Source organism: Hordeum vulgare, chromosome 3H, assembly GCF_904849725.1.
Source record: "Hordeum vulgare subsp. vulgare chromosome 3H, MorexV3_pseudomolecules_assembly, whole genome shotgun sequence".
NCBI classification, from domain to species: Eukaryota; Viridiplantae; Streptophyta; class Magnoliopsida; order Poales; family Poaceae; genus Hordeum; species Hordeum vulgare.
Genome location: NC_058520.1, coordinates 284,167,018 through 284,192,117, shown reverse-complemented (window position 1 = coordinate 284,192,117; position 25,100 = coordinate 284,167,018).

Here is a 25,100-nt window from a genome sequence, read left to right as displayed (position 1 = left end):
CTTATAGATCGCTAAGAGGGAAGCGTTAAGAAACGGGTTGATATAGTGGAACAGTTTCGTAATTCAAATCACCGTCGTCCCACTATCTGTCCCGATCTAGCACCGAACGGACATCACCTCCGCATTCAACACATGTACAGCTCGATGATGATCTCTGCCTTCTTGATCCATAAAGAGAGACGGGGAGGTAGATGAGTTCTTCGGCAGCATGACGACGCGCCGGTGATGGTGATGATCTATTCCTGCGGGGCTCCGCCCGAGCTCCACAGAAAATCGATCTAGAGGAAGAACTACGAAGTGGAGGTTTAGGGTTGCACGTGGCAAAGTTGTGTCTAAAAAATCCCTAAACCTCAAGTATATATAGGAGGAGCCAAGAGGTGGGGCTTGCCCTTGGGGAGCCGGCCAAAGGGATGAGATATCCTCCTCCAAGTCAGTTTGGAGGGAGGAGTCCCTTCCTTCCTTCCCAACTCCTCTTTTTTTTCCTTTTTTTCTTTCTCCTTTGATTTTTTCCTCTTGGCCGAAATAGCCCTATTGGGCTGGCCTCACCAGACCACCAAGGGTTGGTGCCACCCATGGTCTATTAGGTTCTCTCCCAGGTGGGTGGCCCCTCCCGGTTAAAACCCGGAACCCATTTGTCACTCCCCGTACACTTCCGGCAATGCCCGAAATCTTTCCGGAGGCCAAATGAAACAATCCTATATATCAATCTTCGTTTCCGGACCATTCCGGAAACCCTCGTGACATTTGTGATCTCATCCGGGACTCCGAACAAACCTTCGGTCACCAACGCCTATAACTCAACTATACCGAAACATCACTGAACCTTAAGTGTGCAGACCCTGCGGGTTCGAGAACTTTGCTGGCATGACCTGAGACACTCCCCAGTCAATGTCCAACACCTGGACCTTGATGTCCATATTGGATCCTACATATTCTACGAAGATCTTATTGGTTGAACCTTTGTGCCAAGGATTCATATAATCTCGTATACCACTCCCTTTGTCCTTGGGTATGTTACTTGCCCGAGATTTGATCGTCGGTATCCCTATACCTATTTCAATCTCGTTACCGGGAAGTCTCTTTACTCGTTCCGTAATACAAGATCTCATGACTAAAACATTAGCCACATTTCTTGCAAGGCTTATATGATATGTTGTATTACCGAGTGGGCCCCGAGATACCTCTCCGTTAGACGGAGTGACAAATCCCAGTCTTGCTCCATGTTAACTCAACGGACACCTTCGGAGATACTTGTAGAGCACCTTTATAGTCACCCATTAACGTTGCGACATTTGATACACACAAGGTATTCCTCCGGTGTCAGTGAGTTACATGATCTCATGGTCATAGGAATGAATACTTGACAGGCAGAAAACAATAGCAACAAAATGACACGATCACATGCTACGTTTATAGTTTGGGTCTTGTCCATCACATAATTCTCCCTATTATGTGATCCAGTCACCAAGTGACAACACTTGCATATGGTTAGAAAACCTTAACCATCCATGATCAACTGTCTAGTCAACTAGAGGCTTACTAGGGACATTGTTTTGTCTATATATCCACACATGCATTTATGTTTTCATTCAATACAATTATAGCACGGATAATAAATGATTATATTGAAACATGAAATATAATAATAACTATTTTATCATTGCCTCTAGGTCATATTTCCAACAACAAGCACCGTTGTTTTCTCCCTGGTGGCAACATCACATCCCCTAGTCTCATGTTTCTCTCACTCAAGCTAGAAATCAGGGGGCATGAACCCACAATCATGCATAACGCTACCTTTTGGAATTACAATCTACTACTCGGCCAAAGAAATTAAGAGCAACGGAGAACATGCATGAATCACTAAAGAACATTATATAAAAGGATAATCAAATATATAACTCATAACAATCTGAACGTAATCTCATAATCCATCGGATCCCTGCAAACCGAGCATGGCAATAGCATGAAAATGACATAGGTGCCTTGATCATGTAGGGCAGCTCACAAGGGCTAATCATTGAAGCATGATATTGGAGAGAAGACATCACATAGCTACTGGTCATGGACTCATGGTCCAAGGAGGACTACTCACGGCACGTCCGGTAAGCGTCCATGGCGATGGAGAACCTCCCGGGGGTCAATCCTCCCTTCGCGTGCCGGGAAGAGGTCTCCTAATGCTCCCGGTCTCAGAAGCGCTGCGGCGGTGGAACGATGGAGAAATTCGTGATTCTTGATATGTTTCAAGGGTTTCCGATAAGAGCGGTAAATATAGGCCAAAGGAGGGCGTCAGAGGAGGTGGGGCCCACCCAGGCAGCCTATGGGCGCGGCCAGGGGCCAGGTCGTGCAGGGTGGCCGCCTAGGTAGCCCCTTGCTCCCCTCTGGCCCATCTTCGGTGATCTAGAAGCTTCCGTCACACTAATTTTTATATATTTTTCTCGGGATTTTTGGGGCTTTGGAAATTTGGGTAAAAGCCCCTGCAAAAAAGACATTAGCAGACAGAAACTGGCACTGGATGCACTGAGTTAGTAGGTCAGTCGAAATATGTGTAAAAGAATATAAAAGTGTAGCAAAACATATAAAAATGTCACCCAAAAGATCATGTAACAAGCAGAAATTATAGATACGTTTGGGACGTATCAACATCCCCAAGCTTAATTCCTGCTCGTCCTCGAGTAGGTAAATGATAACACAATAATTTCTGTGGTGACATGCTAACACACATATAAGAAGTTCAAAGTAAAGCAAGTAAAATATGCAATTCAAGTCAAGACAATAACAAGAAATATTCTATATCTAGTATTGAAATTAGCAAAGTAAGAATATAAAGGTGCAAGAGCTCTTGCCGTCCGTGACTCGAATGTCTCCAAATGGTGTTTGCATGCAAGAAGTGGGAGATGGGTTTGGATCATAAAATATTTTTTAATTGAGAACACAATCTACTAAAATTCACACTTGGACTCCTTCGGTATCTTATTTTGACTCATCCCCAGATCACTAGTCAGGCACAAGTCAAATGATTCTCTCCCTTTCGACTTTGAGCACTCATGCAATGAATGAGCACAAGCAAGATATGTTGGCACTTAGGATGGAAAATAGAATAATGATGGGGAAGGAAGACAAAAAGGTGTGAAAGGCTCACATCAATGTGAACAACCATAGGCGAGAGAAAGCCAAATGATAGATATGATGTGAGGAATAGGGATTTCCATGCAACGGATGCACATATGAGCTCAGGTAAGCTCTGCAATGGAACTAGTAGGGGTGCATCCAAGTTGCTTGCTCATGAAGACCTATAGCTCATTTGAGGAGGCTCATCATTGGAATATACAAGCCAAGTTCTATAGTGTAAGCGTCCCCACATAGTCATGCATGAATGATAATCTCAATGTAGTACAAATATAACAATGGAGTACGAGTGTGGATCTTTCAGAAGGAATAGTAGTGTTGCCCCCTTCTCTCCTTTTTTTGTGGCTTCTTTGGCTCTTTGTTTTTATCTCTCATTCTCCTCTTTAGGATATTTTCATTTGTCCTCTTTGGGATCTTTTCCTCACTTAAGGGCAACCATCTATGTTTTACAAGAATAAAAAGAAGATCTTCACACTTTATAAGAAGTATTCAACATAAAGACAAATGAAAACTATCATGATGTATGCAAATGTATGCCTCTGCCAGTGTAGCAGGAAATGCAAGGAAACTAGCGTGTCATGTAGCAATAATAAGGGCAAGTCCCAATAGCATGCGGCTCCTCGATCAAGCAGAAGTATGTATGACATGAAGATCAAGTCATGAGATGGTGGATGTTGCATGGCAATGTATCTCGGAAAGGCTATGGAAATGCCATAATAGGTAGGTATGGTGGCTGTTTTAAGGAAAGATATAATAAGGGTTATGGTGATAGAGCGTATTATGCCAAGGGTTTGGATGCACCGGCGAAGTTTGCACCAACTTTCAAGGTGAGAAAGGCCAATGCACGGTACCGAAGAGGCTAGCAAAATATGGATGGTGGAAGTGCCAACAATCGAATACTCGCATTAGTCCAAAGAACTCATACACTTATTATCGGTAACTCTCTATCTAGTTAGGAGATTCACACAGAGAAAATTACCCCGAGGAGGAGTGTTTGGGGGTTTGGTTATCCTTGCGCATCCTCGGCCCATGGTAACGTGAGGGTACTCTATATATTCCATCCCCTCCAGAGGTTAGCGATCAATCTAGTAGCTAGAGTTCTCAACTAATTTTTAGTTTTTGAAAAACACATAGATTTCCTAAAATACGACACTATCACTAATAGACTCAAGCTCTTGGCACCAACAGTCCAAACATTACTCAAATCAGTAACTCAAAACTATTGCAAGTTACTACTATACTTAAATAGCAACCTCAGTTACCTACTCATGCAAGACACGCAACTCAGTGCAAAGAGCCAACTCTCTAAACAAGATAAGCATGATAACTCAAGAGAGTTCCAAAAGCAACCTAAATAAAAGCTCTTAAAAAGATATAGCATGAAAATTAAGAGCTAAGCACGACAGCAGCTATGTAAAGATAAAGAACACACAAAAAGGATAAGCATGAAAACCTATGTTGTGTTCTAGAGTGGAATGGAGCGTGTTTCTCTCCCAAACAATGAAGGCTAGGTTTCGACTTGTTATGGACAGCAAGAAAAACTAAAACAAACTAAAAAGTAATGAGCGGGACGCTCCAAGCATAACACATAACATATGAAGTGATAAAAATATAGCATGGAGATGGACGAACTGATGATTGTTGATAGAGAAGGGGATGCACGGGGGCATCCCCAAGCTTAGACGCTTGAGTATCCTTGAATATTTATTGGGGGTGCATGGGGCATCCCCAAGCTTGAGCGCTTGACATTCCTGGATCTTCTTTCATCATCTTCCATCGCATACTTGAAAACTCCCTTCATACGAAACTCATCATAACCTGATTATAGTGATTAGTACCCATGATAAAATAATTCATTACCTACTGGAAATAATGATTTTCATCAAAATCTACTAATTCTCATGACTTCCAAAAGGTTTTTGCAAAGGAAATGCAAGCTTAAGATTTGCAAAATGATGAAAGCGCAAAACATAGCAGAATCTGTGAAAAACAGAACAACAGGTAGTAAATAATTGTTTCGGGGCACTTTTTTAACTCAAGTCAAAAAACTCATAACATATGCCAGAAAGAAAATTATATAGATCATTCTGCCAAAAAAGTTCAGATCAAAAACATGATCTGGGTATTTTTGGCAAATTTTTCCGTCAAGCAGACATAATCTGTTTCTGGAGAGCATGTCACAACTTTTGAACTTTCTTGCAATCGGAGGCTAAAACTTGGCACAAAGTTTGAAAATAAATATACAATGATGTTGCTACAGTAGTAACAAGCATCAAGTCCACTAAAAATGAAAGTAAAAACAAATTGGGTTGCCTCCGAACAAGCGCTTTCTTTTATGCCTTTGAGCTAGGCATGATGCAAAAAAGATCAAGTATTATCAACTCCATAAGAATAACTTGCCCGAATAATGAAATCATAAGGTAACTTAATCTTCTTTCGAGGGACGTGTTCCATTCCCTTTTTAAGGGGAAATTGGAATCTAATGGTCCCTTCTTTCATGTCAATGATAGAACCAACGTTGCGGAGAAAAGCGAGTCCCAAAATAATTGGACATGAGGGATCACACTTAATGTCCATAATAAGAAAATCGACGGGCACATAATTATCATTGACAACAATAAGAACATTATTAATTCTCCCAAAAGGTTTCTTTTGGAAGAATCAACAAGACAAACACCAAAAGAACATTGATCAAAATGTTTCAAATCAAGCATATCATACATTCTTTTGGGCATAACGGAGGCACTAGGTCCAACATCACATAAAGCAAATCTCGAGATATTATTCAATTTAATCTTTACCATAGGATCCCAACCATCTTCTAGTTTGCTAGGAATAGAAGTCTCGAGCTTGAGCTTCTCCTCCCTAGCTTTTATAAGAGTATTGGTAATATGCTCGGTGAAGTAATATTGAGTGTACTAGTGTGGGTGTCTTTAGCCATTCTTTGCAAAAAGGTGATAACTTCAGAAAGACTACAATTGTAAAAAAATCAAGATTACTAACATTAACTAAAGTGGTGACAATGTCACCTAAGCTCATTCTTTTGGTAGTCTCTAAATTCAAAGGACCTTCTTGTCCTATAGTTGAGGTATTAGCATCACCAATAATAGGTCCATTAGGACTAGGGGTGTGCTGGGTGCTAAAAGTTTTGAGATCCTCAACAACTTGTATAGTAGCAATGGTAGTATGTGTAGGAAGGATATTAATGCTATCTTCCTCTTCTTTTTCTCTAGCCCATCTGTCCTTAAGTTTGGCTAGCATTCTTATGTTCTCATTAATTTGTACTTGGATAGCATTCATGGGTGTGGTTTTCCTTTCCTCAAGGGGGGGGGGGAAGTTCTAATTTTAAGCATCTCTACATCATGAGCTATGTTGTCTACCTTCAAAGAGAGACTATATAATTTTTCTAATTTCTCTTCTACACTCTTGTTGAAGGCTTTTTGAGAAGTGAAAAGGCTTTAAGCATGCTATCTACTTCAGAAGTGGAGTTTTTGTGCTAGGATAAGTGTTGTTGTTCCCATAGTTGTTGGATGGGAACGATCTAGGATTGCAACCAAAATTTCTCCTATAAGCATTATTATTAAAGTTGTTCCTAGAGATAAAATTAACATCAACTTTCTCTCTTTCTTGAGCAACCAAAGAATTTAAAGGAAGATCATAAGGATCAATAGGAGCTTGCTTAGTGGGTAAAGTCATGATCTTGTCAACCTTGTCATTAAGGGAGGAGATCTCCTCCACATCGTTTACCTTCCTACCTATTGGAGCTCTCTCGGTGTGCCATTCAGAATAATTTGTCATCATCTCATCCAATAGCTTTGTGGCAGCACCAAGTGTATTTCACATAAAGGTTCCTCCCGCGGCCGAGTCTAACAAATTCCACGAGGTAAAGTTCAATCCTACAAAGAAAGTTTGTATAACCATCCAAGTAGTCAAACCATGTGTAGGGAAATTCTTAAGAAGAGATTTCATACGTTCCCAAGCTTGAGAAACATGTTCATCATCCAGTTGCGTAAAATTGATAATGTTACTTCTTAACTGTATAATCTTAGCAGGCGAGTAATACTTCCCAATAAAACCATCTTTGCACTTATCCCAAGAACCTATGATATTCCTAGGCAAATATTGAAGCCACACTTTTGTGCTAGGAGAAAGGAAAAAGCTTAAGTTTAACAATATCACCATCTAGTTCTTTTAATTTTTGCATACCACAAAGCTCAACAAAATTATTCAAGTGCAAAGTAGGATCATCTCCAGCACTGGAGAATTGATCTTTCATAACAAGGTTCAGTAAATCAAGTTTAATCTCATAGGAGGTAGCTCCAGTGGCGGGAGCGGCAATAGGAGTGTAGATAAAGTCATTGTTGTTGTGACTAGTGAAGTCGCACCACTTGGTGTTTTTAATGGAACCCATAGCAGCAACAACAACCAAGAACAAAGAAACTAATTTTTTTGGGGTTTTATGGTATCAGACTCTAAAGCAAAAAGTAGAAAGAAAACTAACAAGACTAAAAAGCAAAGGTAAAAGATAGTGAGCAACTCCCGTATCTTGAAGACTGGAGTCCCCGGCAACGACGCGAGAAATTTGCTTGATGACGAGTTGATGGATATACTTTTCGCCCCTCGTTGGTTACCCCAAGTCGAAGGTGGAGATGTAGTGAGTATCAAGTTTCCCTTACACACAGACTGTAAGGTGTATCGAACCAGGAGGACTCCGAGGATCAATAAGTAGGTGTCCGCTGCTCTTGCGCTAGCAGAAGACGTGGACCTGCACACACAACAAGTAACTTTTCTCCCAACAAGTACATAGAGGTTGTCAATCTCTCTGGCCTTGTAGTTTGCAAAGGATCAAAACACAAGCGGAAATAGTGATAGTGATTGCAACGGAAAAGTAAATGAAAACAACAAATGGTGGAGGTCTAAGCAATGGTGGTGATATGGCCCTGAGTCACATGATGTTCACTAGTGATGTCTCTCTCCCAAAAGACGATAAATAACTATTCTTGGGTAAACAAATTACAGTTGGGCAATTGACAGAATTATAAACGCATCGGGATGCTAATTATGCTACTTGAAAGTTAGAGGCTCAATAGTAATGTGAAGTACGCCAAGGCAAGTAGAACGTTTATTCATCAGCATCGACTTACTAATCATCCACCATGGGATATCTATCCAGAACATCTCACTGGTACTAAGTTGCGAGCCCCACCCAAACTGTAAACTCAAAGCAACGGACAACTGCATTAGCGAACTATGCATAAGGTAAACAATCCTTGCAACCGTGGTCACAAGCACCGTTGTTTTCTCCCTGGTGGCAACATCACATCCCCTAGTCTCATGTTTCTGTCACGCAAGCTAGACATCAGGGGGCGTGAACCCACAATCATGCATAACGCTCCCTCTTGGAGTTACAATCTACTACGCGGCCAAACCAACAACGAGCAACGGAGAACATGCAAGAATAACTAAAGAACATAATATAAAAGGATAATCAAATATATAACTCAGAAAAGTATGAACATAATCTCATAATCCATCGGATCCCACCAAACCGAGCATAGCAATAGCATGAAAATTACATAGCTGCCTTGATCATGTAGGGCAGCTCACAAGGGCTAATCATTGGAGCACAAGATTGGAGAGAAGACATCACATAGCTACTAGTCATGGACTAATGGTCCAAGGAGGACTACTCACGGCACGTCCGGGAAGCGTCCATGGCGGTGGAGAAGCTCCCGGAGGTCAATCCTCCCTCCAGCAGGGTGCTGGGAAGAGGCCTCCTAACGCTCCCGTTCTCGAAAGCGCTGCGGCGGTGGAACGATGGAGAAATTTGTGATTCTGGATATATGCTTCAATGGTTTCCGATCAGAGGGGTAAATATATGCCAAAGGAGGGTGTTAGAGGAGGTGGGTCGCCTGGGCAGCCCCTGGCTCCCCTCTGCCCCATCTTTGGTGATCTCGAAGCTTCCGTCACGCTGATTTTTATATATTTTTCTCGGGATTTTTGGGGCTCTGGAAATTTGGGTAAAAGCCCCTGCAAAAAAGACATCAGCAGATAGAAACTGGCACTGGGTGCATTGAGTTAGTAGGTTAGTCAAAATATGTGTAAAAAGATATAGAAATGTAGCAACACATATAACAATGTCACCCAAAAGATCATGGAACAAGCAGAAATTATAGATACGTTTGGGACGTATCACTGGGGCTCGAGGAGGTCAGTGGGGTGGCGTCGGCGCTTGAATGCGCTGCAGCACGCTCGAGAGCGGGCTTTTGGCCGGCATGGACGCGTGTGCACGCGCTCTAGCGTGCCCACTCTTGTTCACTAGCTCCAGAGGGGAGTAAAACATAGGGAATATCTTAGGATACTTTGGGGGCTGGCTAGGAGAGAGGGAAGGATGAAACAGAGTAGGGATGGGGCTATCTAGTCGTGAAAATATGGTTTTCACCCACCAATCATTAAGTTGGGGTAGGTTTCTTACTCGAGGTGAATTGACACTACGAGGAGACCTGGTAAAAAAATTCAGTAAAGGAGAATAGTGGAAGGGGTCAAAACTAGTTTTTCACCAAACCACTAGAAGGTGTTTGATGATGTTTTGGGCAAGAAAATGGAGGCTAATTACAATGATATTTAAGAGGATCAATACTTCGGTGAAAATGACATGGTGAAAGTTTCCAGTGTAAACTCGATGCACCCTAGAAATGGGCAGAAATGGTTTATTGTAAACAAATCCATGCAAATGAATTTCCATTAGTGCTCCACTTGGTGTTGTGGCATTATTTGAGTATTAGAGCATGCCCAAAAAGTTTGGGATCAATTAGAGAAACTTCACAAAGTAAAATTTCTCAATTCTAGAATTCAACACAAGAGGTTTTGAGGTTTTTTGGACAAGTTCATCTATTCTCCTTGATGCATCACTTTGTGTGGATGCATTATTAGACTATTAGAACATGTCCACAAAATTTTAGCACAAAAGGAGAAACTTGTCAATGTAGAGTTGCTCAAATTTGGTTTTGGACACACACGGTTTCGGATTATTTTGGTGAATCAAATCGACTTGGGATGATATGAAACTTGGCAAGATCATCACATATATCATGTATGACATGATAGAATTTTGTTGGGATTTACTGAGAATATTTCTTATAGAAATATTTCAAAATCTTGAAATAGGCAGAAAGGGTTTTAGAGGGTTTTGTCCAATAGTTTGAACATGAACGACACTCGCGACCGTGCTCCCACCATGAACGATCTGTGGTGCATCAAGCAGCAGGAGTGGGAGACCCTGCACAAGTTCATACAACGTTTCACGGTCATGCGCCTCAAGATCCCCAAGGCGTCAGACGAAGCCGTCATCTCTGCCTTCTTCGACGGAGTCACCAACCTCAGGATGAAGGAGGAGCTCGCCATGAGTAATGAAATGAGAAACGCGCTGCAGATATTCAACCTGGCAAACAAGTGTACCAGGGTTGAAGAAGGCCGCTTGTCACTCCTCGGGCCTCAGGTGGCAGAACCAGAAGAGAACAAGGCCAAGGCCAAAGAGGCGAAGCGAAAGGATCATGTGGTGCTCACAGCCGAGCCTGAGGCGAAGTATGACCGAGGGGGAGAGCATCCGTCAGGAGGGGGGCCAGCGTGCATCTTCCATGGCACCAGCGGCCATGATACCTCCGAGTGCCAAGAGCTCTGCCTGGTATGTGCCCAGCACTTCAGACTTGTCGACAGAGACCCCGCGCATGGCGGAGGCCGCAGTGGAGGCCACTGGGATGACCGAGAGCCGCGTCAGGGCTGGCGTGAAGAGCCTCATGAAGACCGCGGGTGCGGCCAGCCTCAGGAGGACCCCTGGTGCGACAATACTAGGGATGACCGCTGGCGCGACAACCCTCAGGAGGGGCAACGACGCGGTCAGTCTCGTAAGGCTGGTCTGCCCCCCTGCCTCCGCCACCCAGAAGGAGGGACGAAGATAGGCACGATGATGGGGCTGGGGGTCCAAGAGGTTAGGGTGGTGGCCTCCATCCTGGGCGGTGGCTAGACCCCGGCCTCCAACCGTGCCTTCAAGAAGTTCGCCCAGGAGGTGAATGCAGCTCTCCTGATGCCTGATGTAATGTGTCCCCTCAACTGGTCCCAGACCACCATCACCTTCGACCCAAGTGACAAGCTCAGGTATTTGTTCATCGCCGGCAAACTCCCTATGATGTGCACCCCGACCATCAGCAATGTCCTCGTCACCAAGACCCTTATCGATAGTGGAGCAGGGCTCAACGTCCTCTCGGTCGAGACCTTCGAGAAACTCCAACTGTCGTACGAACAGCTCGTGCCGACAAAGCCCTTCTCAGGAGTCACGGAGGGGTCCACCATGCCCATCCAGCAGTTGCATCTGCCTGCCACCTTCGGTGAGCGCAAGAACTACCACACTGAGATCATCGTCTTCGACGTCGCGCACATTCACCTTCCGTACAATGCGATCCTTGGGTACCCGGCTCTCGCCAAGTTCATGGCCGTGACCCACAATGGCTACAACGTCCTCAAGATGCCAGGGAGCGGCGGCGTCATTACCATCGCCTGCGACGAGAAGGATGCCATCTGCACACTCGAGCGCTCCTACCGCGCAGTGGCGACGGAGCGCTCGGACAACGAAGAAGGTGAACCACCTCGCGAGGACCCACGGAAGAGGAAGAAGGAGCTCCTCCCCACAGAGCGCCCTAGGGCTTCAAGCTCCATGCTGGGGGACGGGGCCATGCTCCCATCACATAGGAAGGCGCGCTCGACGCTCCCCTTGGGTCTAGGCTGGGGGCTCCCACCGGGGAGGTTCCGGGTCTGACCAATGAGGCGAGGGTGGCTCTCGAGAGCAACTCGAGAGCGAGCTCCGGCGCGCGCCCGCACAGCCCCCGTGAGTCCGTCATCAGAGCAATCCGAGAACTTCGAGAGGCCCAGGCCGTGCGAGGCGGGGACTGCCCTGCACCACCAATCGCAGTCGCCGTTGTCGGCATGGTCGACCGGCCCCGCACCTGCATCAACGCGCTCACAACCGACAGAGCCGCGGCTCAAGGACCCTTCTGGCCCGCACTGACTGACCATTGGTGGGTGTACCCTGAGCACCAGCACCATCATGCCCTTCGGATTGAGGAACACAACTCCCACCTACCAGCAGCTCCAGCGACCATGCTGATGCCTTGCCTGCTGGGGCGTGGCGAGGAAGAGGAGGAGATTCTCGGGCCGAGCAAAGGACCCGAGCCTCGGGATACGGTGGACCCATGAGGGTCGTGACCGTGGAGGCAGGAGATCGGGCGACGACGGCGCCTTCGGCACTTCAGCGCTATGGCCGCCAGCTGACTTTTTGTCGGCTGCTGCCAGGTAACTTTTTGGCTCAGCCTGTCCAAGGGCGCTCTCAGGTCCAGGCGGCCTCTAGGAGCTCAGGGCACTCCCCCAGCCACTACTTTTATTTACGCATCCTTCAGTTGTTTCTATCTCACCCATTTCGAACCCTAACGTTCTAACTTGCTTGTATTGTCGGGCGGTCGCCCCCCGCTTGGGGGCTCCGGTCGAAGCTTATCCCTGCAGGCCTCTTGAGGCAGCACATACCCAGCCTCACTCCCGAAGAAGAAGAAGTCAACTCGGTTTGCTAGTAACCCAAATGAAATCAACGCAGTCCACCAATGACTCCGGGGTAGGGACCCTCGCGAGGCCATAGCGTCCTCACGACCTCCCATATACACCCCCACCGTGACACTCTCATGTAATAACGAGCCGAGGCTGTATACGCCGAGGGCCCCCCGAGGACGCGGAGGGGTCCATCCCACTCCTAGTGGCAGCCCCATGCTCCGCGCTTGGGAGAAGACGGGGGTAATCAACACAATCGACCTATGGCTACCGGAATCAGGCACTTAATGCCTCGGGGGTAGGGACACTCGCGATGCCAATCCGTCCTCGCGACCCCCTAGACACACCCCCACCGTGACACTCTCACGTAATAACGCATTTTTTGACACGAGGAACTACTCACCATGAATCCACTAATTGATGTTGCTTCTGTGGACCCAAGAGGACGAATATGGAACATTAGAGGAAGACTCACAAGACTAATATGGCAGAAAAGATAGGAAATCTTGCTTTTCAAAGTTATCGTCCCGATAAAAAAATCTTGTGATAGGCCGTGTTCCCTGTAAGAAATATAGTGAAATTGTCTTTCCCATTCTTTCCCCAGATCCTTCTACGAAGGAGTTTTCGTAATTTATCATAGACTTTCCCTATGGAGCCGAGGCTGTATACGCCCAGGGCCCTTCGAGGACGCGGAGGGATCCATCCCACGCTTAGTGGCAGCCCTATGCGCCGCGCTGGGGAAAAGATGATGGCAATCAACATAGTCCGCCAATGACTGCGCCCGCATCTGGCACCAACACAGTCCGCCAATGACTATGCCCCAGCTGACACCAACACAGCCCGCCAATGGCTAAGCCCGCACCTAGCAAGGAAATCAATGAAGTCCACTTGCAACTATGTCCATGCCCTGTGCAGGGGACACAGAACTGAATGTATGGAGCCGCTCGTACGTCAAGGGGGACCCCTGAGCATCGCGACTCAGGACCCTAACTGTGCCCATAGCCCCTTCCCCCTTTAGGTCGTCCTTGGTTTTCGATCGGTTAAATCGCGGGGAAGTACGTGCGGGGCGAGCCCTGCCGACGCAGAGCCTAGTGCGCTTGACAAGACATTTAAAATCTCTTAGGAAGAACGCTGGAGTCACTCGTATGTCAAGGGGGACTCCTTAGCATCGCAACTCAAGAGCATGACCTGCGCCCGTAGCCCCTTCCCCTTTTCGTCCATCCTTGGTTTCCGATCGGTTCAACAACGGGGAAGTACGCGCGGGGCAGGCCATATCGATGCAGAGTGCTGAAGGAGTTTGGGAGTCTGAAATTATCAGCTTCGTAGCACGGACATTGGAGTCGCTCGCACGTCAAGGGAGCCCCTGAGCATCGCGATTCAGGGGCCGAACTGTGCTCTCAGCCCCTTCCCCCTTTGGGCCGTCCTTGGTTTCTGGTCGGTTCAATCGCGGGGAGGTGCATGTGGGGTGGGCCGTGCCGACGCGCAGTGCTAAAGGTGTTCTGATGTTTTGAAACCCTCACCTCGTTCCCCTCATGACGACAGCTCGCGCATCAAGGTGGACCCCTGAGCATCGCGACTCAGGGGCTTAACAGCGCCCGTAGCCCCTTCCCCTTTGGGCTATCCTTGGTTTCCGGCCGGTTAAATCGCAGGGAGGTACGTGCGGGGTGGGCCCTACCGACGTAGAGTATCAACGCAAACATGACAGTAACGAGGCGAAGAAAACATTCAAGCATTCAGTTATTACAAGCCTTGACAAGTTCATAAAAATGCAAATGAGTTTGACACCCCCACGAGGCACGGTGTGCATTGCAGGAAAAAACAGGGGGAAGAACTCAAGAGGAGCCGCCACCGTCGGTCGCCGCATTTTCAGGAGGCTCGTCGGCAGCGTCAGTGGTGTCGTCTTCCTCATCGTCGACCTCAGCGGCATCCGGAGATGAAGGAGCTGCGACACGGGTGAACCTCTTGACCAACGACTCCGCGAGGCCCTTCACCGCCTCTGTAGTGTTGTGGCGGGCCTCAGTTGGGACCGGCAGGATCACGGAGCTGAAGTCGAATCCAGGCTTGCGAAGGTGAAGGTGACTGAAGACATGCGCCGCGTCCTCGAAGAAGAGGTCGCGGCACTCGCTGTCCAAGATCTTGTCCACCTGGACGACGGCGTTCTCCAACGCCACGACAAGCTCCGCCACGAGCGCGGCAAAACCTCTCTCTGGGGCGGCAAGAGGCTCGTCAAACCTGTCCCGGCAGAGGGAATGGAGCACCGTGTGAAGCCTGAGCTCGACATCTGGGAAGCCGGCCAGCTCCGCGGCACTCTTCCTCTCAGCCGCGGCGAGGGCTTCCCCCTTGGCATCAAGAAGGGTCTTCCTCGAGGCGACCTCTTTCTCCTGATCATGCAAGCGCACCTACTTCGCGGCCAGGCGATTTGCCTCCTAGGACAGCTCTTCTTCCCAGACGTCGAGTTTGGCCTCGCGGGCCTCAAGCCCTTCCTTCCGCAGGTGACGCTGCTCAGCTAGCTAGGCATGTTCCCCTTGCAGGGCCAGCAGGCGGGCCTCCGCCTCTTCTCAGCGTTTGGCAGTCGCCTCGGCTTCCTTCAACGCCACCTCACGCGCAGCATGGGCGGCCTTGGCCGCCCTCTCGCCCTTCCTTATCTCGACCGTGACCTTGCCCAGGGCAGTGAAGGCCGCGTTTAGGATGCCCTGGTGAATACTGATGTCCTTTGGACCCCCTGAAGAGCCTCTAGTGTTGTCACGGGCGGGGCCGTCGGGGAGAAAGTGTCACGAGGGACAGGGGGCTCCGAAGGCTGCTCGGGGATCACGAGCATTGGCGCATGAGACGACTGAGGGCCCCTAGAGCTTGGCCCTCAGGCAAAAACGCCTCCACGATCGGCAGGCGGCGGCGTGTTGGAGAGTGTCGACGGTGTATCAGGAGTCGCCTTCAGCTTGACGGCGAACTTCTGCTTCTTCGCCCCTGGCGAGACGACACCCCTGGACACCAATCAAAAAATGGAATCAGTCGAGCGTGGACGACGGACGCACGCGGCAGGCCAAGACAAGTAACTTACTCTCTGACATCGCACCATCTCTTCCTTTTCTCCGCCCTGGTGACGGCAGAGGCGACAGGGCCCCCAACGGATGTGGGCGAGCCTGGCGCATCGAATTTCCTGCCGAGAGAGGCGGGATGTGTCGGGGACGGCTCAGCCCCGAGCTTCTGGGGGGCAAGCACGCACGCTGACCGCGTGGCGCGCGGGGTCGATGCGGGTCCGCTGGAGGTCCTGGTGGGGCGAGAGGAGGCCTCCGCGAAGGCCTCACCCGTGGCATCATCATTTGCAAGCTCGCACAGAAGAGCGGCCTGTGACGCGGGAGGCGCTTTCGCTGGGCAGTCATCGACGGTCTTCTCCGAGTCCCCCTCACCAGAGGTCTCGCCAAATGACACCTCTACCGGACTGGAGCTCTCGGCTAGGGGGAGCCCCCGCTCATCGAACACAGGCATCACGGCGACCAGGTCGGCCCGGTCGTCGTGATCGTACAATGGATCCAGAGCCTCAGGAAGGTCACCAGGGTCACCGCCCAACAAGATCGCCATGAACCTGCTCAGATCCTCGGTGGGAAAGCCTGGGACCGGAGCCGGAGCTCGTTGTCACCGGCTTGGTAGTCCCACAGGGGGCTGGAGTGGGCCTGAATAGGCGCCACGCGTTGCGCCAAGAATTCCTTCACTATCATTGTGCCGGTCAGCCTCTTGGCGCTGATGTCGCGGGAGAAGCGCTCCAGTACGGGCACGGTCCGAGGGTCGGACAGCTTCGCTGAGCTCCACGCGGAAGTCTTCTCCGGCAACCCCTTTGGCTCCTCCAGACGAGGGTTGGCACCCTTGAGGCTCATGAAAACCCAACGGTGCCTGAAGTTCTCCACCTTCTTCCCAGCCTTCAGGAGCAGATTTGTGCTCTTGGCCGCCACGAAGGAGACACATGCTGACAAATGGGCGCCTTCATGCACGCGCAGGCTGAAGAAATGGCGGAAGAGGGCCACTGAAGGCCGCATGCCTATGAAAGCCTCATAGTAGAAAGTGAAAACGGACAGGAGCAGACAGAGTTGGACTGGAGGTGAAGGGTCTGGATCCCGTAGTGGTTCAAGATGGCGGTGAAGAACAAGGATAAAGGCGTCACTAGCCCAGTGTAGATGATGTGGAGGAAGAAGGGGTATAATGCCTTTGATGCGAGCCCCTCCTCTATGGCGCCAGGACAGATCGGGGTCCTCCCGTGCTCGTTGGACTCGGTCGCAGTCCATGGAATCACGGGGACAAGATCCACGTCCTTGGAAAGGGCGCACTCCAAGAGCGGAGGACTCGTGGCTGGACCTTATGCCTGTGACTTTTGCTTGCCAACAGGCTCCATCGCTGGACTGGCGAGGGAGCGGTGCGACGCTGGATCTGGGGGACGCCGGTTGGAGTTGAAGACGAAGGAGGAAGAGCGAGTGTGGGAGAAGGAAAGCAATAATGCACCGACGCAACAAGCCATGCTCCTAATAACTCGGGCAGAGACATAAGACAAGGAAGACCCAACACCAGCCGCGTGACGTGCACCGGCCTGGCCCACACGCATTTAGGGCCCGCGGCGCCTCAGGTCGCCCCCCGAGGCTTCACCACAAAGCCAACCCGAGCATGTCGTGGGCCCGGGGGCTGATGTCGGCGTTGTGGGAACGGGGTACCCAGACCTGCCTGCCTGTGGCCCACGGGTGACCCACTTCATCGAGCAAACCAATGGGAACGTCACCCCCAAGACAAGGCCCTCGCGAGGGGCCAAGCCTCGCGAGGAAGAACAACATGAAGACCCACACATGACCTTCTCAGGACCCCTACGGAGTAGCGGATATTCCGAGGCGAGACTCGGCCTCAGTAGTCAAGGATGACGCAAGGGAAGGACAGGCGAGCAGCAGACAGCAAGACGGAGCAGTTTCCCCTTGAGTGCAAAGGGGGAAAGGATGTACGGGGGTTCCGAAGCCATCTTTCAAAGGTTTCCCTTCTAGTGCAATAAGGCCGTCGCCGCCCGCCAACAGGACAGACGTCATCCCCGGGCCCGTCCCTGCAGCGCGGGCAGCCACTTTGCAGGCGAAGACCACCTTTGGGCAGGGGAGCATGTTCCGCTGTTCTCCTTCAAAATTGGCCGCTCTGGGATCCCTTCCCACTGAAACTATAAGGGAAGATGACCGGGGCCGCCACTATAAATAGAGGATAGGTTGCTTCGTAGAGGGGGATCTGATCCGAGATCCATTCATTTCACCCACTAGCATCACACACAGCCACCCAGCGTCCGGAGGCTCATGAGCACTGTACCACTTCATCCACCAACCTCCACGAGAGGCCATCCACCAAAGCAAGAGTATGGTATTACACTTCCCAATGGCCCGAACATAGGTAATCTGCTGTGTCTTGTGTCTTCCTCACCATCGAGTCAGTTCTTTGCCTTGTCCATCGAGTAGCGAGCTAGGCGAGGCGAGGTTTTGCGGAGCCCCAAATACGACAGTGCCCTTTGGCCATGTAGCCCCGTTGATCTTGCCGATCATTGCCCCTCCGTAGTCAGCCTGCTCGCTATTGAGGACCTTGGGCTTGACGTTGAGGACCTTCAGCCACAGGCTGAAGTGGGGTTGGACACGCAAGAAGTCCTCCGAGACTGTGATGAAAGTGGAGAGATGGGCGATGGAGTTCGGGGGGAGATCATGGAAGTGTAGGCCATAGTAAAACATGATCCCCCGAATGAATGGGTGACTAGGAAAGCTTAAACCTATAATGAAATGAGGGATAAAAACTACTATTTCCCCATCCCTTGTGGTGGGGATAACTTGGTACTCCTCTAACGCGCGGTGGTCTATGTTTTCTGGGAGGTAGCCATAGCTCTTCAGCTCTGAAATTTCTTTTTCAGAGATGGAGGAGACCTCCCACTTTCCCTTGGAACTAGCGCTCTCCATTGCCGGACTGGTGAGAAGATTCGAGAACTTGGGAGGAGAAGAAGGGACTAGGGCGCTGCAGCTTGGAGAAAGGGATGGGATGGCAAGCGAGATCTGAGTTGCGAGAGGAGGCCAAGGTGATAGTTTTTTTTACCTTTTATGACTTACTAGAATGCCGAAGGCCTCACTTTTGTACCACAAACTGTGCCATTTCCCGATAAAATCGCAATTATGGGTGTGTGGGATAAGCCCAAGCCATAAACCATATCCCTGAATGGGGACACGATCTCCATGATGGGACGTGCCAAATAAAACGGTCTCGAACCACTCGTTCAAAAAATTGTGGCCTTTCGAATTAGGAAAGATGCCGCCCGTTCATAAAATAGTAGGCCCAAGGATAAAAATCTATATATGTAACTTCATGCGTAAAGGAGGAGTCGTCAAGAGACGAGATATCTTCGGTCTGATAAGAAAGGAGGAACTCGCCTCGCAAGCCTGTGCCCCATCACGTCAACTATGGAGGAAGATTTTGGTATTGGAGCCTAGTTCGAGGGCTACTGAGGGATTCCGGGACTAGGGGGTCCTTGGAACAGTTATCTATCCATATGGGTCGGGCTTTCTCGACTGTTCGACCATTGACAAGAGTGTTGTATTGTATATGGACTCTTCCGAAGACTTGGTGTGCAATCCAAAGAGATATAGGCATCGACATATTCCTTGTCTATTGTAACCGACCTTGTGTAAACCCTGACACCCCAGGCTTCTATATAATCCAGGGGGTCATAGCTGGCAGGGCATATAAATCTCATTATAGTTAGGGCTTAGAGCACACCATCGATCTCGCAGTAGATCAGCCATGTACTCTGTACCATCTCGTCGATAGCAGCAAGAGCAGGATGTAGGGTTTTACCTCCATCAAGAGGGCCCGAACCTGGGTAAAACACCGCCCCATCGTCTCTTGTTACCCACCAACCCTAGATCCAAAGTTCGGACCCCCTACTAGAGATTAGGCGGTTTTGACACCGACATTACCCATTCATGCCCCTATGGCGTCTGCGCCTATGCTTAGGAGGGGATTTGGGGGTACCCATCATATAGATGTCATAGGTGGATGTTGCAATCCACTTGCCGGTGTTTTCCAGGGGCCGATGAAAGAACAATTTCTCCCTAGGGTGGTTTTGATTATTGATCACAACATATGCATTATTGGACTAATGTGTTTTCCGAGTATATTTTAGAAAAGTTCAAAAGATGCAATGCCTTAAGGTTTATGTGGAGATACCCCTGGATGCAAGAAAGAAATAATATAGGCTCAATCTTCAAGCTAGAAGACTCTCCATTTTATATTTGTGACAAATCACTTTTGAGTCCATAGGAAATCCAGTACTATTAAAATTGGGTGACGTAGTAAAATGAACTGATTGCTCAAATGCTCAAAGTTAGCCACCAAAACACTCAGTCATTTTTCCCACATATCCACTCCATCAAGTTCCACATTCACAAATTCGGTGTCACTAATATTTCCACATCAGACTCAGCGTGTTTGAAGCTCAGACAGAACCCTAGCCATTCCCACCAAATCGGTGCTACCGAAACTGCATCGGTGCTACCGAGTTCAGTGTGACCAACATTCTATTGCGAAGATACACAAAATTGGAATTCCCGAGTTCAAGTATCAGTGCCACCTTGTTTGGCCATATGACCATTAGTCTCCTTTTTGGTGCCACCGAGTTCTATATATCGGCCTCACCGAGATTCAAAAGTTCACACTTTTTGTAATAGTCGGTACCACCGAGTTGTCCACTTCGGTGTCACCAAGTTTACTCTTTGTGTGTAACGGTTGGATTTTGGCTGCTTCCTATATATACCCCTTCACCCACCTCTCATTCGTGGGAGAAGCACTCAGAACAGACACTTCATTTCCAAATCCATTTTCTGAGAGAAAACCACCTACTCATGTGTTGATACCAAGATATTCCAATGCAATCATTTGAAACTTGATCTCTAAACTCCCCAAACTGCTTTCCACCAAATCAACCTCTCCTACCCATTTATATTATGTGAGAGAGTGATTTGTGTTGAGGATACTATTTTTAGAATCACAAGAGCAAGGAGTTCATTGATCTACCCCATTTGTTACCTTTTGGAGGGTGGTGCCTCCTAGATTGGTTAGGTGTTGCTTGGGAGCCTCCTAATTCGTGTTGTGGAGTTGAACCAAGATGTTTCTAAGGGCAAGGAGATCGCCTACTTCGTCAAGATCTACCATGAGTAAGACTAGTCCGTGGACGTAGGACGTGGTGGGATAGACAAGGACACTTCTTTGTGGACCCTCCGTGGGTTGAAGTCTCCACTAACATGGACATACGATAGCGCCACCAATCGGAACCATGTCAAAAACATTTTGTCAACCTCATACGTTTAATCTACCTACCTTCCTCCTCTATGTACATTTGCAACTTTACTTTCCGTTGCTATACTATTAGAACTTCATGTGTATCGTGTACTTGACTTGTTACAACTGCCATAGCTGCCTCTCAAGTAAAATTGGGAAAAGACACAAAAAGAATCTTGTCAAGTAGTCTAATCACCACCCCCCTCTAGACATACCTTCGATCCTACAATTGGTATCACATCTTTGGTCTCCATTTCATTGGTTTAGCAACCTAGGAGAGTATGGCATATAGTGAGGGAAATTATCATCATAGAGGTGCTTACTTCGATGGCACTAATTTAGCTAGTTGGATGCATAAAACGAAAATGCATATACTTGGCCTTAATCCTCATGCTTGGGCTGTTATTCGTGTTGTTGTGCAAGGAAACTTCTTTGGAGAAGCGCATGAATCAGATCATGATGCGACAGCTGATGAACTAAAGATGTTGCAACCTAATGCTCAAGCTTGCGATATCATCTTCAACTGCCTTTGCCCCGAAGAATTCAACAAAATCAGTCGTCTTGAGAATGCAAAAGAAATTTGGGATACTTTGGTTGATATGCACGAAGTTACTGATTCTGTCAGATATCTAAGTTGGATGTGCTTCAACGTCATCTTGACAAGTTCAAGATGAAGGATGGTTAAGGAGTCGCTAAAATGTAATCTAGGCTAGCTCTCCTCACCAATGAGATTGCCAGCTTAGGAAGCAAAGAGATGACCGACAAATTCGTCATCAAGAAGATACTTAGACCTCTTGATGGCAAGTATGACACATTGTGCATATTGATCCAAATGATGCCAAATTACAAAGATCACAAGCCAACTGAAGTCATTGGTAGGATTGTTGCTCATGAGATGTCACTCAGGGACAAAGATGAGTTGCACAACAAGTCAACCAATGCTTACAAAGCTTCATGTGATGCTCCCGCTACTTCAAAAGACAATCTTGTCACTGATGAAGAGATAAGCCTCATGGTCAGAAAAATCAACAAGTTCAATAAGACTAGAGGCAAAGATAGAAGCTCAAGTTCAAGACATGATGAGAAGCGTTCGTCCAGTCATAACCAAAACCGCTACAGTGATGGGAAGCCCGGACACTACTCAAATGAGTACCCGGCTCCCTACATACAAAGAGAAGAGTCACCTCGAAGACGAAGCTCAAGAGACAAGTCACCTCATAGAAAGACAAGGAGTACAGAAGATCACTATGAACGAAGAAACTCACGGGGAGGCAAGGAATCAGAGAAGAAGGACAAATACACCAAGGGAAGTTCAAGAAGAAGACATCAAGCTCATTTTGGTGAATGGGTATCTTGCTCCGACTCTGATCACCATTCTGAGAGAAGCTATCACTCCAACTCTGACTATATTCAAGATGAAGGTGTTCCCAGGATTGCGCTTGTTTCCACCAACTCCTACGACTTATTTGATTCACCAAATAAGGGAGCCAGAAACTGCTTCACGGCTAAAGTCCCCAAGGTATCACATCCTGGGTATCTTGATTTCAATACTGATGAGGATGACTTGTTAGGAAAAAATGACTTGCTTATAGATAAATCTAGTAAATGCATTGAAAATGAACTTGCTATTTATCATGCTATTCAAGAGAAATCAAATGATGATGATAACAAAGAAATTCAACTACTAACTCAAGAATTAAAAACTCCTCAATTAGATCACAAGACTACTCTAGAAGATCATAGAGAGCTTGCAAGAACCCATGAAAAGCTACGCTTTGAGAAGCTCAACTTGGAGCAAGAGCATGAGTTCTTAAAAGCAATCAATGATGATATTTAGAAGAAGAGTTCTTATTATCTAGCCAAACTATTAGTCTCGTCTAACTTTGTTCCACAAGTTAAACCAAGGAACACTAGTAACAAAGGCAAGAAGGTTTCTTCACCTAGTAACAACAATGCTAAAGCTAAATCCAATAATGTTATTTCTAGTAACTCTATTGATTCCACTAAAGATTCTCTTAGCCAAGATACACTTGAGCAATAAAATGATCTATTGAAAGGGATTATAGAGAGAGGTGTCTTCAAGAGTCTTGACGGAAGTAAGAAATTGGAGGAAATTTTGCGCAAGTAAGGAGGACATCGAAAGAAACAAGGTGTTGGCTACCACAAGACCACAAGACCAAGAGGACAAGTCCACTCCTTCCGAAGGAACAAGCTCACAAGATGGCCTTCTACCACAAGACCACAAAGGAAAGGGAAAGCTTCAAGATGAGATTGACCTATTTGAACAAGACCCCCAAGCTAAGGTCAAGTGGATTCCCAAGGATACTACTAGCTCTACCTTAGCAAGTGCTACCACAACTCCAAGGATTCCCATCAATTTGGTGTGGATTCCCAAGAGGAAGAACTAGAAGTTCTTGAGGGGTGACTGTGCCAGTGAAATTCACTCTTAGTCATTTTGGCAAAAACTATATGCAATCAACCTCAACCATACGCATTAGTTCAATGAGTCACACATTCCCTCAAAGGTAAGCAAGGAACATGGTAATTAATGCATCTTTGGTTTACATTATCCCATGTGTGCTTCACTCCGTGTCCATAGATATTCTTGCATATGTTCCTTTTGCTTTGGGACTAACCCATGTAGGTGAGAAGAGTATGAAAACAACAAGGATTGCTCCCAACTCAAGATGACCTTCATCAACATTGATCATCCACCACTACTTAACCTACTTGAAGTCTTCTACGACAAAACCCAAGGTTACTTGATCCCTCTTAGTGGGGATATCATATCAAGGGGGAGTTTTACTCTAAGACTTGAGTATAAGAATATCCTAAGGATATGAACACATTAATGCTTATGTAAAAGTGGTAACACCACTTGTGCTTAACGATGAGTATGATCTATGATCAAGTAATCTTACTTGGCTCCTATGTATATATACTCATATATAGATGAATTTTTCATCACCCAAGTGCTTGATAGCTGCTAGGATCTGTGTGCATGTTCACCATGTTTTATTCATCATTCTTATTGTGTGAGCATGTTGGTATGCATGGGTTTGATCATTCGAGGACATCCAATTGTTGTTATTTGGCTTTTGATTTATCTTTTGCCAATTGGATGGACTAGAATGCCTAGGACCCTTCTCTAGCTATCTATGCTATTGCATCTCAAGTTCTATTCATGCTTCATCACAAAATTTGAACAAGCACTTGTCGATCCCTCTGTGTGATGGTGCACTTTGACATCCGTATCGTTAAAGGTTGCCTTCCAAAACCTCCTTGAAAAACTCATTGTGACCAACTCCACAAACTCGGCGCCACAAATTTTTCAAAGTTGATTAGGTTTTCCCATCTTGGTACCACTGAAATTGCCAACTCGGTTACACCGAGTTTCCCTATCTACTGACAGTTGAGGAACTTGGTGATACCAATTTTGCCATCTCGGTGACACAGACAGCGCACGTGTATATATATCCACGGACCGAATCTTTTGACTTCACTTCGTCAAAACCGTTTCGTTTGCCAAACCCTTGTTGCCCCCGAGGCCCCAAGTCATTGCTTTTGTCTCCCCGAGCGTTGCCGCCTCCAGGATTCACTACCATCGACGCAATCAACTCCGTTGTCATCGTCGTAGCCACACGGCCACTAACTTAGGGTACGAATCCGATTTCCTTTGTGTTCCCTTATCTGTTTCTTACGCATTGAGAAAGTTTTTATTCGAGCCACCATGTGCAAAGCGTTCCTTCCACCAGATGAATCTCGTAGTGTCGAAGAAGTAAAAATGTTGGATCTGATCTGCCACAACATGCAACCCGGTGAGATCGAGTTTGTAAAATCAGTTCCATCGATTCTTTTTTTAGGGCTCGTGTGAAGCAACTCGGAGAGACCGAGCAACTCTTTTTGGTGCCACCGAAAATGATTGCCAAGTCTGTGTTAAGCGAGTAAGCCTTCTCGGTGACTCCAAAAATGCCAACTCGGTGCCACCGATTTACATCCTGCACAAGATCATACCCTAAGTTTCAAACTCCAATTTTTCAAAAACATCTGAATTT